The 16,354-nt window shown below is 45.2% G+C and overlaps 1 long non-coding RNA gene across 1 annotated transcript in view; it reads right to left on the bottom strand.

Annotated features, from left to right (window-relative positions):
- The window catches only part of LOC134732214 (uncharacterized), a 118,127-nt gene that overhangs the window by 94,610 nt on the left and 7,163 nt on the right, over window positions 1-16,354 (bottom strand). The window lies entirely within an intron of this gene.

Consider the following 16,354-nt stretch of genomic DNA (forward strand, 5'->3'; position numbering starts at 1 on the left):
CCCACACTCACATGTGACAGGTCTTCCTTGCTGCCCTCATCTTCTGGCTGCCCGACCCTCAGCTGCCAGACAGCATGGGTGACCTCACTCCTGCAGACCCCTGCAGAGCACAATGACCATGCCATAGCGTTTAAGGCAGGAGAACCACAGTTGGGACCACTTTGCTGAAGTCTAGCCCAGGCACCTTTAAACTGACAAATACAGTTATCTAAGGGAAAGTGAGCGGACAGTGCAGGGCAGGTTCAGCAAGAGGGAGTTGTTGAAGATTTCCTGTTGCCCTGACAGGCAGCTTCCAAAGCTGGTTCTGCATGTCCAGCATTTGCTCCAGAGAGAGATGCAGCTTGTCTGTCTTGGCTCATCTGTGTGTCAAGGGGAGGGTTGGGAAGGAAGAGTAAGCACTGATATCCACAGACAAAGAGAAGTGAAGTTGGCTTGCATTTGAAGTATCCAAGCCCTGTGACATGCCACTGAGGGTACCGGCTCCTGGGGGAATGCACATTCCTACGTGTTTGTTTGACAGCCCAGCACTAGGGTCACCATGTCACTGCCCCAGCCTTGTTAGTGACAGCACATCTGGGGAAAAAAAAAAAAAAAAAACACAGACCTTGATGGCATTTCCTTCCGCTTTGACCTGTGAGGGGCTTTCACAGATGTCAACTCATCTGAGTCGCACACCGAGCATGAGGGCAGGAGGGGAGAGGGCAGGGGTGAGTTTCTCCCAGTTTTATGTGAGGAGACTGAGGTTGAGAGAAATTAAATCACTTTTGCAAAGCCATATTGGAAGCCCCGGGCCTTACTTCCCCTGCTTTGGCTTTTCCCAGTTGTATCTCACCTTCACCATCTGATCCACCCACTCCCAAAATCCATGAAGGCCAAAGCAATCCCTGCATTATCTTGCCCAGCCCTGGAATGAGGCAGGAACTTCATCAATACACACACAAGCAAGCCACCCCAACACACATGTATTCATACACACATACATCTACTCAGGCATGTAGACTCATTCACGTGTTCACATATTATACCTACATATATATGCTATACATTCATGCATATAGGCTTAACACAAACACATATGCAAATATGCATACACATAGCATGAAGACACAAGACACACACACACACACACGGTGGAGTTAATACCCTGCCACCCTCCTTAGGCAAGTTCACAATACTCTTAGAACTGATGCCTGGATTCCTCCACTGAGCCAAGCCATCCAGTCTGCAACACCCCCCAGATTCTGGCAATCTTATCCAAGATCAAGATCTGAGTTTTTCTTTAGTTATATTCTCTCGCGGATGCTCCAGAGCTATAGTACTGTCACAACAGCTGAAATAAAATCTGTCACTAACATATGTAGAAATTCAATAAAGAGGAGTTGTGATCCGGTGAAAGACCATGGGACTCGTTCACTGCTACCAAAGCCAGACAAGGAGAGCACGCAAATAAAAAAACATAGTCCAGCTTCACCAAACCAATGCAAAATAGTCCACTGTTACCAAACTAATGCAAAACTCCAAATAAATATTGACAGGTCAGATTAGAACACTGTAGTCCAACGCCACAAATCCAATGCAAAATAAATATTGACAGGTTAGATTTAGAAAACTACAGTCCATCTTTACCAAACTAATGCAAAATTCCAAATAAATATTAACAAATAAGATTTAGAAAACCATAGTCCATCTTCACCAAACTAATGCAAAATTCAACATAAATATTGACAGGTCGATTTAGAAAACCATAGTCCGTCTTCACCAAACTAACGCAGAACTCCAAATAAATATTAACAGGTCAGATTTAGAAAACTATAGTTCATCTTTATCAAACTAATGCAAAATTCCAAATAAATATTTGCAGATAAGATTTCAGAAACCATAGTCCATCTTCACCAAACTAATGAAAATCCCAAATAAATATTAACAGATCAGATTTAGGAGCATAATCAAAGAAATACGAGAATCATGAAGTAAGGCATCTATTTAATTCACTACATTAATTCAGTCAAAAATATTTAGCATTATTTGAACACTTACTTTTTGCCAATATAGTATTGGCTCAAGTATAGAACAATGGAACAGAATAAATGATTAATATAACTAAGCCTATACATATACATATATATAAATGGATATACATATAAATGGAAGAGGAGATTTCAGAAATAGACCCATAATAATAATAATGGTGACCATTTAAATTAGAAGAGAAAGGAAAGACTATCCAATACATGGTATTGACAAAACTGCCCTCTTACAAAAGAAAAAATAAAATTAGATCCTACACCACACCATTCAAAACAATAAATCCCAGATGCACTAGAGTTCAACATAGAAACCAAAACTACGAAGTATGCTCCATAACAAACGAATTCAGACACAACATGACCAGTGGCTGGCAATTAGTTCTCATCTTCAACAGCTCGATAACACTGACCCCACACTTTAAATGACAAAGTATGTTTTGGGTTTCACTTCTAGCATTATGGTATGATTTTTAGCATTCTAGAAGAAAACACAGGAGAACGTTTTTACAACCTCGAGATGGGGAGAAGACCTTCCTAAGTAAGACACAAAATGCAGTAGCTGTAACAAGAAAGATTGACAGATGTGAACTACATCAGAATCAAGTCCTGTCAAATTAAAGCCAGCAAGTGAAGTTAAAAAGTAAAACACTGCACACAATCCAAACATTTTTCAATAGATAAATCATTAACACCTGATTACATTAACACCTGATTACAATAATTAAACTTGATTACATAATTTATCATACAATCATTTTACAGACTCTTAAATAGTGGTTACAAAGAATGATGCAAAGTTACATGTACTGGTATGAAAAAGTCTCCACGACATAGAGCTACGTGTCAAAAATGAGTCACAAAACTGGTTAAATAGATAGGTAGATAGATAGATTAGATAGGTAGATAGATAGATATGTAGACAAACAGAGAAAGAGTGAAAGAGAGAGAGGATAGATATAGATCCCATTCCTTTTTAAAAAGTGTTTAAAAATTATGAAGCGTCATAGAAAATGAACTATACTCATAATGAACTGTTAATGGTGATTATATTTAAGGAGGAGAATGGAGTCAATAGATGAGGGATGAATTTAACTTTTCACTCTATATTCTTATGAATTGTTGAGTTTTGACAAAGAGAATGTATTCATGGATTTCTTTGTGTGATATATAAAAGGCAAAACCATAACATTTGGAATTAGACTGTTCAGCTGCCATCCCGGCTCAAATGTTTATTAGCTTCCTAACCTGCAGCAATTTGCCTATCAAAATAAGGCAAGAATACCTACCTCGTAAACATTGTATGAGCAATGAATAAAGTAAGTTAAAACTACTGCTTATTGAGCATCCACTGTCTACCAGGTTTTTAAAATGCACTATTGCCTTTTAAATACACTATCCTACTGAACTACGGTGTAGTAAAAGCCTCGTAAGGTTGCTATAGTGTTTTGCATGTCAGGAAACTGAGACCAAGAGAAGTGAAGTAAATTGCCCAAGATCGCAGGGTTGGTAAGTAGCAGAGCTAGCATGAGACCTGTGTCTTTTCTGCTCCAAGACCGGTGCCAGTTCCTCCCATGTTCACCACTCCAGGTCCTTTTTTTTTTTTTTCTAAGAGGAGTGGTGCTTACACTGGGCTTAGGCAACACCCCAGAATAAACTTCAGATCAGCTGCACTACAGCCCCCAGCCTAGACCCTGCAGAGAGTGGACCAGGAATTACTGACTCAAAGCCGCAGCCGATTACTCACAGACGACATATGCAATCTCCCATCTCCCACTTCCTCTGAAATAGATAACAACAGCTATTTTAGCCTGAAATGCCACTGGCATAAACGCATGAAAAGTCATAAATCTGGAATGATAAAAACTCATTGTAAAATAGCAGTCAGGGATTTGGATGATAAAATCCCATATCCTGCTCCGGCCAGCTGGGACCTCCACTCTGGAGACGCCCAGCCAAAGAAGGGAGAAGAAGATAAAAGGGGGACATAGGGGAGATCAGTACCACATACAGTAGGAGGCTAATCAGAACTTTCCTTGCCGGAAGCTGAACAGACATTTAACACCAGGAATGGCTAACTGCATATTTCGAATTGTTTACAGCAGTGTACACAGTCTGATTTCTCTCTGTCGACTCCAAATTTTCAGTGAAATCCGATATACCTACAAATATTGACTAACCCTTTTTAAAGGGTTATTATGTGCTAGGAACTGTTCTAGGATTTTCCACAAATTAATCCATCTAATTCTTACAATAACTCAATTATTATTCCAATTTCCCAGATGAGGAAACTGAGGCACAGAGAAGTTTGGTAAGTTGCCCAAGGTCCCAAAGCTAGCAGTAAGTGACAGGCCCAGGCAGTGTGACTTCAGAGTCCTCACTGTTCACCATCATTCCATATTTCCTCTCAAATATTTGGCATGGGGAGAGGAGGGGGGTGAATCAAAATCAAAGAAGGGGCTGAAAGTCAGGTCTGGGTTGACGTAGTGCAGATAGAGGTTAGTCTCAAGCAGAAAAGGACCCTGAGAATGTCAAGAATACTCAGAAATCTGGAGAAGAGGTCAGGCACAGTCGCTCATGCCTATAATCCCAGCACTTTGGGAAGCCAAGGCAGGTGGATCACCTGAGGTCATGAGTTCGAGACCAACCTGGCCAACATGGTAAAATCCCAGCTCTACTAAAAAAACACAAAAATTAGCTGGGCAGATGACATGCACCTGTAGTCCCAGATACTTGGGAGGCTGAGGCAGGAGAATCACTGGAACCCTGGAGGCAGACATTGCAGTGAGCTGGGATCGCACCACTGCACTCCGGCATGGGCAACAGAGCGAGACGCCATCTCCAGAAACCTGGAGAAAAGAGTCAAACTGCTGAGGGGTTGGAATGAGGTTTCAAGACAATCTGATCTGGATCTCAAGGGTTCTGGAGCTGTTGTCTGGGTTATGTTTCTGAAAGACTTTACCACTTTCCCTCCCTCAGATCTCTCTTGGTGGTCAGTCCTAATGTGTGCTGGGTGTGGCATCCTCAAGTCCCCTGGCAGCTGGGCCCCTCCCTTTCAGTGCCTGTTTTAGGGCTCAGTTCTATTATACCTTTGTCCTTATTTGGTTGTGTTAGGATTTAAAGGGATTAATCTTACCTCTGCCTCACTGCCCCCAGGGCAAAATACATCTAGAATTATAAATACAGAAGTGCGATGGAGGATAAACTATCACCTGTAATCTTGGTACTGCTTAATTAGAGAACACAGCTGATTTCCCCTGGTTAAATAGGTTCTTGCAACTTTCCCCTAAATCTAGCCCAAAGTTCTTCAGTGGAAATTTCTGTGATGATGAAAATGTCCTATATCTGATCCTGAGGTGTTTACACCTTGGCAGGAGGCTGAAGTTGCAGGAGAATACAGGGCCTGCACTCTGCACTCTAGAGGGTGCCATTTGCTCCCTGTCTGCAAATGGCAACTCATGGAGTTTTGCAGTCTACCACCTGAGCAGCTGTCTATGGGAGCTCTGGAAGAAAGCCTGCATCTTGCAGACAGGCCATTATGAAAGGAGAAAGAGAGGAAGAGATGAACATCAATCAGATTAAGCTCTCCTCATCTCTTGAGGGAAGATTCAGCAAGAAAAAAGTAGGAAGTGCATTACTTCCAAATTCTTTACCTCCTGGAAAGTGGGGCAAAATTTCCTCATGAAAACATGAGAATAGGGGAAGAAATTTCTCCTAAAGAACTGTCTGGGTCAAAGCATCCAGCTACTAGTGGGCTGGAGGGAAGATTCCTCTCCACACCACAACATACCCAACACCCCCACCCCGCCACCACCACCACCAAATGCTCTCAGGACTGACGCAGCCAGAAGACTGATAAGACCAAAAGTCTTTCACTGGCTAAGATCACCCTTAGCCCACAAAAATGTTGTATGGGGCTGCTGTGGAAGGCTAAGTGAAATCAGCATTCTTTACCTCTCTCTCTGCCTTAGTCCAGTTAGCCACGCCCCTCCTCCCTTAAAGAAGAAGAGTCATAATTTTAGCCACAATTTTCCACACTACCTAGTGCCTTAAACAGAATTTATCTGGCTTCATCCTCACACAGTAGGGAAGCTCCAACTCCAATCACATTCCTTCCAGTGAATTTGAGGAGTTGGGGGTGGCAGGGGCTCAACAATGCTCACCAATGTCCCCTCCCAGCCAAGAGGCAGCAGCCGCTGCTGCTTTTCTCTCCTGTGCCCGCCATGACATCTCCTGCCCTCCTCACATCCTACCCAGGTTGAGTGAGCTCACGGCTTGACTTATTCTTCATTCCAGCCCCTCTGAAATGCTACAGAGCTGAGCCACCTGGAGCCACCAGTGTCTGACAAGAGTCACTGGCAGTGTTCCCTTGACTTTCCCACCTACTTTGTGACCATGGCCTCCGTCTGGGGCTCTGCCTGGGACAATAAGCAGTGTTAGGCAGATGGCGAGACACAGAGATGACACGCATGTGGCTTGAGGGCAAGGAGAGGGAAGCTTTGATGGGCTGAGCATGATGTCTTCCCTGAGGAATAAGATTCAATCCAAGACTTGAACAGTGAGAAGAGGCGGCCATGCAAAGGGGTTGAGGCAAGAGCAGTCCAGGCAAAGGGAACTTTGTGCAAAGAGCCCCGGGCCAGGACAGGCTGGCTTGTGTCTGAGTAACAGGAAGGAGACCAGTGTGACTGGAGCTAAGTGAGCAAGGACAAGATTGAGCTAATGTCTCTAAAGTACCTGAGATTTCTTAAGTGCTTAAATAAATGGCAGCTGCTTGCAAAGGCAAGTAGTACACGGAGAAACAAATGTTTGTCTCTGTTTAGTATCTTTTGATGAGGGCCTACTCCATGCCAGCCGCTGGGCTAGGGACTGCCTTGAGTGATTGTGGTGATCATATTCTGGTCATGAGAGAGGGATTGCTTTTATTCCCATTGCACAAACGGATTTTGCCAAATTGAGCAAATAAAAACACAAAATGCCTACTTAAATTTGAATTTCAAACAATAGATAATCTTTCAGTTCAAGTATATCCCATGCAATATTTGACATATACTAATGGAGAAATGAAATACAATGAAGAAATTGTGTTTTACATTGAAATATGTATTGCACACCTAATAGATGCCAGGTATGGCCCAGTAAACAAAGATAATAAAGCCTGACGTCAGCCCTTAAGGAACACCTACCATCGCTCTAACGGGGAGCATTACAGCTCAGTCTTTCTGGAGGAAATTAGGTGATGAAAATCAAAATCCTTAAAAATATTCTTATTTTTTGGCCTAGAAATTCCACTGTATATGACTTTCTGATACATTAGCTAATTTTGTAAGTTCCTAACATACATCATTATTTTTTTGCAGTGCAGGCTACAATTGCAAAACATCATTTCTTCCATCAAAACAAATAACAAGCCAGGTGTGTAATGGCTCACTCCCATAATCTCAACACTTTGGGAGGCCAAGGCAGGTAGATCACTTTGAGCTCAGGGGTTTAAGAACAGCCTGGGCAACATGGTGAAACCCCATCTCTACAAAAAATACATAAATTACCAGAGTGTAGTGGCCTGTGCCTGCAATCCCAGCTATTCAGGTGGCTGAGGCATGAGAATCATTTGAACCCGGGAGGCAGAGGTTGCAGACAGCCAAGATTGCACCATTGCACTCCAGCTGGAGCAACAGAGTGAGACCATCTCAAAAACAAAACAAAACAAAAACACAAACACAAACACACAAAACAAATCATGTGGACTAATATCCTCTTTTTAAAAAATGTTTTATTTCCATTGGTTTTGGGGAACAGGTGGTATTTGGTTTCATGAGTAAGTTCTTTAGTGGTGATTTGTGAGATTTTGGTGCACCCATCACCGGAGCAGTATACACTGCACCAAATTTGTACTTTTTTATCCCTTACCCGCTCCCACCCTTTCCCCCAAGTCCCCAAAGTCCATTGTATCATTCCTATGCCTTTGCATCTTCATAGCTTAGCTCCCACTTATGAGTGAGAACATACGATGTTTGGTTGTTTTCCTTTCCTGAGTTACTTCACTTAGAATAATAGTCTCCAGTTCCACCCAGGTTGTGGCAAAGGCCATCAATTCATTCCTTTTTATGGTTGAGTAGTATTCGATGGTGTATGTATACACCAGAATTTCCTTATCCACTCATTGATTGATGGGCATTTGGGCTGGTTCGATATTTTTGCAACTGCGAATTGTGCTGCTATAAAACATGTGTGTGCAAGTATCTTTTTCATATAATGACTTTTTTTCCTCTGGGTAGATACCCAGTAGTGGGATTGCTGGATCAAATGGTATTTCTAATTTAGTGTGGAGATTCCTAATGTCTTTTTGGCCATGATTAGGAACTGTTGTGGTTTGACTTGTGTCCTCCCTCAAAAGAAATTATGTTAAAGGCCTAACCCTCAGTACAACTAGCTGAGATGAAGCCAGACATTTGAGGATGAAAAGCAATTCCAGTCCCACAAAACTCAAGCGTTCCCTTTTTTTTTGATGCAGGTATACTCCTGCCAGTTTAATAACTAATCGTTAATTTTTTAAAAGTTTGTAATGTTCTTTGCAAATTTGATTAAAGGATTGTAAAAGATCCTGGCCAACATTGAATGATATGTAAATGTCCCATAACAAACAGTCGTAACTGGCTAGCATTCTATAAACTCACTGCGGCGTCTCAGGCCACAGGCCAAGAAAACTCTGCTGTTTCACGTCTCTCTCTTTAACGGGCCCTGTCTTCCTCCCAAAGGCTGTGTCGTCTCCTCATCCCATGGGCTCTGTTCTTTACAACCGGCACTGCCTGTGACCCACAAAACTCCTGTGAGACACAGGGAGAAGCTCTGAAGCTGAGGCAGGTTAGAAAAGAAAAAATTTCTAGCCGGGCGCGGTGGCTCACGCCTGTAATCTCAGCACTTTGGGAGGTCGAGGTGGGTGGATCACAAGGTCAGGAGATCGAGACCATCCTGGCTAACACGGTGAAACCCCATCTCTACTAAAAATACAAAATTAGCCAGGCGTGGTGGCGGGTGCCTGTAGTCCCAGCTACTGGGGAGACTGAGGCAGGTGAATGGCGTGAACCTGGGAGGCGGAGTTTGCAGTGAGCCGAGATCGCGCCACTGCACTCCAGCCTGGGCGACAGAGCGAGACACTGTCTCAAAAAAAAAAAAAAAAAAAGAAAAGAAAAGAAAAGAAAAAATTTCTGAAGGCTGGGAAAGAGATTATTGAGGCCACATAGTCAATGTCACTATCGCCATCATCATGGTCATTGTCTCCTTCAGAAGAGTTTATTGGGCATCTACTAGGCCCTGATACTGGAAATACAGCATGAGAAGCACAGTGGAAGTTTCTGTTCTCCTGGAAGTTCCATCCTAGTGGAAGAGAGACCATCAAAAAACTCGAAGCCATTTCAGACAATGATACATGTTGTAAGAGATGCAACAGGGTGGTGTGGTAGGGAGGAACTTCGATGAATTAAGGAGGTAAGATAAGGAAATGAGAGCAAGCACCATTGCAGGTGAGATAAGGAAGAGCTGTGAGGCTGGAGATTCATGAGGAGAGTTCTCCAGGCAAAGGGAACAGCACAGGCCAAGGCCTGACATGAGAATGGGCTTGGCGTGTTTGAGGGGCTGAAAGATTAGTGCGTTTGTGCTGTGTGCAATGTACAGCAGGGAAAGGGTGGGAGATGGGGTAGGAGAGAAAGGAGGGGCTTGTAGACCTTGAGGAGGAGGTAGGATTTTGCTTATAGCTATTATTTATTGAGCACCTATTATGTTCCAGGCATTTTACACTCTTCAAATTATCTTTATAACCACACAAGGTTGATAAAATGACTGCCATTCTATGCATAAGTACAGTAACACATAGAGAGGTTCCAGGACGTGTTTATGTCCCACAGTAAATGGCAGAGCTGGAATTTACACCCATATTCATCCAACTCCAAAGCCATGCACCTCACCATGACAGCACGCTTGGTGAAAGGTTAGGAGTTTAGTAGTTATGGTGCCTCTGCAGGCTCCCCTTTCCTCCTTCCTCCGCCTACCCCCAACTGCTTGTGCCTCCTCATTTGCTCTGTTCTTTCTCTCAAACACCTGTGGTATGTGAACAATCTGAGCACCAGGGCAAGACAGCCTCCTAGAACATGAGTCTCAGAGCCCGGGACTGTGTCAGCAAGCAATGTTGGAAGGGAAACCTTTGTTCTCCTCTTGATGTGTCTTTCCATGCAGTAGCAGGAGCTCTCCTGGGGTGACACTCTTAGCTTCTTTCTGCCCCCTTTCTCACCCCCTTTATTAGTCCATTTTCATACTGCTATCAAGAATTGCCCAAGACTGGGTGATTTATAAAGGAAAGAGGTTTTTAATTAATTCAGATCAGCATGGCTGGGGAGGCCTCAGGAAACTTATGGTGGAAGGTGAAGGGAAGGAAGGAAGACACCTTCTTCGCAAAGCAGCAGAAAGAAGTGCCGAGAGAAGGGGGCAGAGCCCCTTACAAAACCATCAGAGCTTGTGGAAACTCACTATCATGAGAACAGCATGGGGTAAACTGCCCCCAAGATTCGATTACCTCCACCTGCTCTCTCCTTTGACACATGGGGATTATGGGGATTACAATTCAGGAAGAGATTTAGTTCAGGACACAAAGCCTAACCATACCATCCCCCAGGGAAGAGGGAAGACTTAACCTGATTGGTGAAGTTGAAAAGTTCTTTTGCCTTCCCTTACTTCCTATCCCCTCTCCTCCCCACCCCTCCTGTCCCAACCTCTTTCTTTCCCTCCTCTCCCCTCCTTTTCCTTTCTCTTTCTTTCTTTTCCTCCCCTCTTGTCCTCTCCCTTCCCCTTTCCTCCCCTCTCCTTCTCTTCCTTTCCTTCCCCTCCCTTCCCCTCCTCTCCCCTCTCTTTCTCTTTCTTTGCCTCCCCTCCCTTCCCCTTCTCTCCCCTTCGCTTCACTTCCTTTCCCTCCCCTCTCCTTCTCTTCCTTTCCCTCCCCCACTCCCCACTCTTTATCTTCCTTTCCCTCCCCCACTCCCCACTCTTTATCTTCCTTTCTCTCTTCTCCCCTCCTCTCTCCTCCCCTCCCCTCTTTCTCTTCCTTTTCTCCCCTCCCTTTCCCCCCTCTCCCCTTCCCTTCTCTTTCTTTCTGTCATCTCCCCTCCCATCTCTTTCCTTTCCTCCCCTCTCCTTCTCTTCCTTCTCCTCCCCTCCCCTTCTTTCTCCTCCCCTCCCCTTCTTTCTCCTCACCTCCCTTCCCCTCCTCTCTCCTTCCCTTCTCTTCCTTTCCCTCCTCTCCCCTCCTATCTCTTCCCTTTCCTACCCTCTCCTCCCCTCCCCTCCTCTCTCCTTCTCTTTCACCTCCTCCCCTCTCCTCCCTTTTTCTTCTCTTCCTTTCCCTCCCCTCCTCTCCCCTTTCTTTCCTTTTTCTTCTTCTTGGCACCTTGCTTCCCACATGCCCTGCTCTGCTCCCTACCTCACACTAAGGGTGTCCTAGGGGCAGGCTCTAACCTCACTGGCACAGGAGGTCCAGAGCTGCCTACTGCCTAGTCAGCAAGTCCATCTGTTCCAGGGTTAGTGTTAACACATCCACTAGCCCACAACATGATCCACAGCTAACTCACCTCCTGCTGTTTTTTGAGGAACTAACAGTGGGAGAAACACTTGTAGGGGAACAATTTATGTTCAAGAGTGTGTCACCATTATTAGGCACCCACTGCATACCACCATAAAGCTGTAGTTTTTATTTTACTAACAGGCAATAGTCTTAGCCCAGTGTAACGCCCTAGATTACTATGAGAACCAGCTGAGATAAGGCAGTGAATGACAAGGTGGTCCAAAACCATAAAATCCTGTTAATTAGAATGGAGGGTGGAAGACATGACTAAGACAGAGATCGAGACACCCTGATAGTACAAGTAGGATCTCAGAACCAGGAATAGCCAGAGAGTGTGAGGTCACAGAAAGGGACATGAGGCACAGCCTGCCCTCAGCAGTACACAGCAGAAGAAGGGGGGGCCATGGAGTTAGAACTGGGTCAGAATCTTGGCAGCCCCATTTACTGGCTGTGACGTGAGCTAGTTCCTAGTTTTTGTGCCTAAATTCACCTCAGTTTTCCCATCTGTGAAATGGATGGGGCATCTGCTCCTCTGCATGCCAGCATCCATGCCCCTCTTCTGGCCATGGCCTCCCAGTTTTCCTTGAGGAGCCGCCTTCCCCCACTGTCAGGTGATGTTGTGAAACAGACCCCTCCCCCAGGTCCAGCATAGGCATTTGACATAGATCTGTGCAGTCTGAGCATCAAACTCCCGCAGCCCGGTGGGTTGTTCTGAAACGGACAGATAAATCTCTCCTCATTCTGACACTTCTATTGAAACTCTCAGGAAAAGAGAATCTCTTCTATTCAGATTGTGAAGTGGGTAAATTATAAAACTGGAGTTGTCATGAGAAAAGTTGCCACAACAAGCAGCCTGATTGAGGAGGAAATACAAGAAGATAGGACTAGGACTTGATATCTTCTGAACCCTGGATCCAGCCAGACCTGAAATCCTAGACTTTTGGAATATAAATAAATAAGTTACTTTAATTTTGATGAAGCTAATTTAAGGTGCCACCTGTAAACAAAAGTAATAGAGCATTTAATTTAATAACAAATTCCAAGTGCTTATATCACGGGATCCTTGGGGTGTCACTTTGCCAGCCGGAAACCTCTGCAGCCAGCAGTGCCTTCTGCCTGAGTATTGTTTGTGCCCACTGGACTCAATTCCGCCCACTCGGCCCAGCAGGCTGCACTTGGCTTGCACTACTGGCCCAGATTCCACACCTGCCAAGGGCGAGCCAGGAATGAAGCAGCCAGGGGTGTGTGAGCAAGCAAGGGCAGGGTCTGGCCACTGCACACAGCCAGGCACACCAGTTGCTGCAGTGGGGCAGGCAGCTCCAGGCACTGGCACAGGCACCGGCTCCATGCCAGGCTGCAGCTGGACCAGACATACCCCAAGTGGCTTCTGCTGCAGGCACCAGTGTCTGGGCAGGGGGAACATGATAGTGCCTGAAAGCTCAAAGATGCCAGAAACCGCAGAGCCCCAAAGAGAGTGTTACAGCTCTGGCTTGGGGAGCCCCTCAGTCTAGGCTCCCTGAAGGGCCACAGCTCTACTCTCCTCCTTGTCACCTGCAATGTGGCAAGCAGGGGAATGTGTTTCAGCCCTGTTTGTGTTACAGGTCTTTCAGTCCCACCATTCAGCAGGTCCTGAGTTCTTGTCCCACATTCAGGAAGGATGAGGTATGCAGACAACTAGAGGGTGAACAAGGCAAAGAGGTCCTTTATTGAGCAACAGTACAGCTCTCAGGAGATCCAAAGTGGTTAGCTCCTATCTAACTGCAGGCAGGTCATCCCAATGAAGGTGAAACCCTCAGCAGAGAGAAGACCTGCAGTGGGTAGCTCCTATCTGCAGGCACGTTGTTCACACATCCCAACATCTGTGTAAGTCTGGCTGAATCTGGGGGTTTTATGGGCTCAGAAGGGAGGAAGTGCATGCTGATTGGCCCATGGGCGGCCCAGAAAAAGCACCATCTGGGCCACAGACTCCACCCAGAACTGGCAGCCCAGCCCCCAGGCTTCAGGCCCTCCCTGGCTTGAAGGTGTTTCACTAAAGACCCACCCCTTTCTGCCCAGGAACCTGTCTGCCTCCTGCCATCAACATGCTGTCCAAAGCACCCAGGCTGTTCCTGCCAAGGGGCACCTGCAGGCCCACACAGAGCTGCCCTCAGTCCCCCACCTCAGCCTCCCTCCCATGCTCATTGGTGCCCAAAGTCCACAAGCGGCCAAGGCAGCAGAGGGTTGGTGTATCAGCTCCACCCCTAGTATGCACACACCCAGCAGGGTTGTGACAGCACTCGGGCTTGGCCACAACTTTGCTTCACCCCAGGGTGGGCACCAGGAGCAGGGAGAGGCCAGGCAGTGGGAGCAGGCACTTTCAAGCCTGTGGGGGCAAGAAGCTTCCTGGGCCCCCAAGAGCACAGGGATGCCCAGGTCTGTAGCATGCACCCAGGGAGCACGGGGCTCCCCCCCCCACCCACTCAGCAGGCGGGCAGGGCTCCCACCAGTTCCCGGCTCCTGCTGGCTCTTTTGCACGGACTCTTTCACACAGAGTCCACAGCCCCAGCCGCACCTCCCCCACTGCAGCTGGTGTCTTCGCAGCGGCCACTACAGATAGGCCACTGCTGCCATCACTTTAGAGCCATGCCTGGCACACAGTAGTTACTCGATACCTGAAAGCAAGAGCCATATCTGGGATCGAACATAGGCAATCTGACCTCACAGCCCATACGTTTAACACAATGTAAGATTTTTTTCTGAGATTCCATCAATGGAGTGCTGAATTCATTGGATGATAATCATAGGTGACATCAGAGGAATTCCTGAGATGCAATTCTCTCACTCTCTCTGTATGTATACACACTCACACAAACACATACATATACAGAGAGAGATAATCAGAGATATGCAGCCCAAAACTGGGTAATTTATAAAGAGAAGAGGTTTAATTGACTCACAGTTTCACATGGCTGGGGAGGCCTCAGAAAATTTATAATCATGGTGGAAGGTGAAGGAGAAGCAAGCACCTTCTTCATAAGGCAGCAGGAGAGAGAGCATGCAGGGGAAACTGCCCTTTTTAAAACCATCAGATCTCGTGAGAACTCTCTCACTATCATGAGAACAGCATGGAGGAAACCACCCTCATGATCCAATTACCTCCCACCAGGTCCCTCCCTTGACATGAGGGTATTACAATTTGAGATGAGATTTGAGTGGGCACACAGAGCCAAACCATATGACCAGGCGCCAATTAGAAGCTCTGATTGGCTATCGGGGCCATCATAAGAAATTCTAAAATGTAATTTTATTGCATAATCAAACATATCCGAATCATAAATAGCAGAAAAACAACAGTAGTCATTAGCAAATGATATATTCAGAAGATAATGTCTTTGAAAACATGGATAGAAAAGGAATAAGAGGTCAGGCTTGCTGGCTCATGCTTGTAATCTCAGCACTTTGGGAGACAGAGGCAGGAGGATCACTTGAGGCCAGGAGTTTGAGACCAGCCTGGGCAACATAGCAAAATCTCATCTCTACTAAAAATAAAAGATAAAAATTTTAAAATTAACCCAGCATGGTGGTGCATGCTTGTAGTCCTGCCTACTTTAAGGCTGAGGTGGGAGAATTGCTTGAGCCCAGGAGTTTGAGGTTACGGTGAGCTATGATTACACCACTGTACTCAGCCTAGGCAGCAGAGCAAGATTCTGTCTCAAGAAAATAAAGGCCCAGGCATTGAAAAGTGTGGGACACTGCTGCAGCCCAAACTAGTTGCTTTTAACAGAGGTGAGAAATGACGGGAGCCTAATTAGATAAAACCACAAAAGGAGAAACTCGATTTCTCTAAATTCTGATCAGAAATTCATAGTCCTGAGGACAAAACCAGAGGATGATGTACCCATTCAAATATATTTCTTTTTCTCTAACTGCATGTGGATTGAGCTTTCCAAAGAACTTATTAACATGGCAGACTAGTTGGCCAACATTTCTAGATGTGGAAACATTCCCACAAAGCCTTATAAAATGAGCCTGTGACCAGCAGAGGAATCTGGTGAAGCAAAAGAGCAAAATTACTCTTCATCCTGTTCAGACTTGGCCAAGAGTCAGAAGAAAGGCTGGCTTGGCCACTTCACACAGACCACCCACGTGACATATGCACACTTGCAGATGGAGATACACAAATCTTGACTGTTGCTATTTGATTATTTACTGATCTCCCCGCTCCACACCTTAAGACTATAATCTTCTCCTTATATCTCCAGTACCCAGAACCTTTCTTGCTGTACAGTGAGCACTCCATAAATGTTTGTTGAATTAATTCATTTTTATTGAATATGACATTAGTCAACAATGATTAATGTAGACTGAAGGATCAAGGTTCAAATCTTGGCTCTTACTGGCTAAATTTATGATCCATCTAGGCCACACTGCCTTATCTGTAACATGAGTAAATTTGAAGTAAAAATTCTTATGCCATGTTGGTGGAACGGTAGACGGTTACAGACATTTCAGAAACATCGGTCAGCCCTGAGTGAAATTAAATGTGCATATGTCCTCCTAGATGCATATCCCAGAGGAATTATCTCTCCCCATGTTTTATGGTAATGGTTTATGGTAATGGAAGATGCTAGGAAAAATAACCAACTTAAAGTTATATGTAATGAATGTAGTCTATGGAATGCAATGGAGCAAAAGGCAAAACAAACCATATATCCACAGAGCAACGTGGATAGATTTCAAAGGT

The sequence above is a fragment of the Symphalangus syndactylus genome, chromosome 13 (genome assembly GCF_028878055.3).
Source record: "Symphalangus syndactylus isolate Jambi chromosome 13, NHGRI_mSymSyn1-v2.1_pri, whole genome shotgun sequence".
Lineage (NCBI taxonomy): Eukaryota > Metazoa > Chordata > Mammalia > Primates > Hylobatidae > Symphalangus > Symphalangus syndactylus.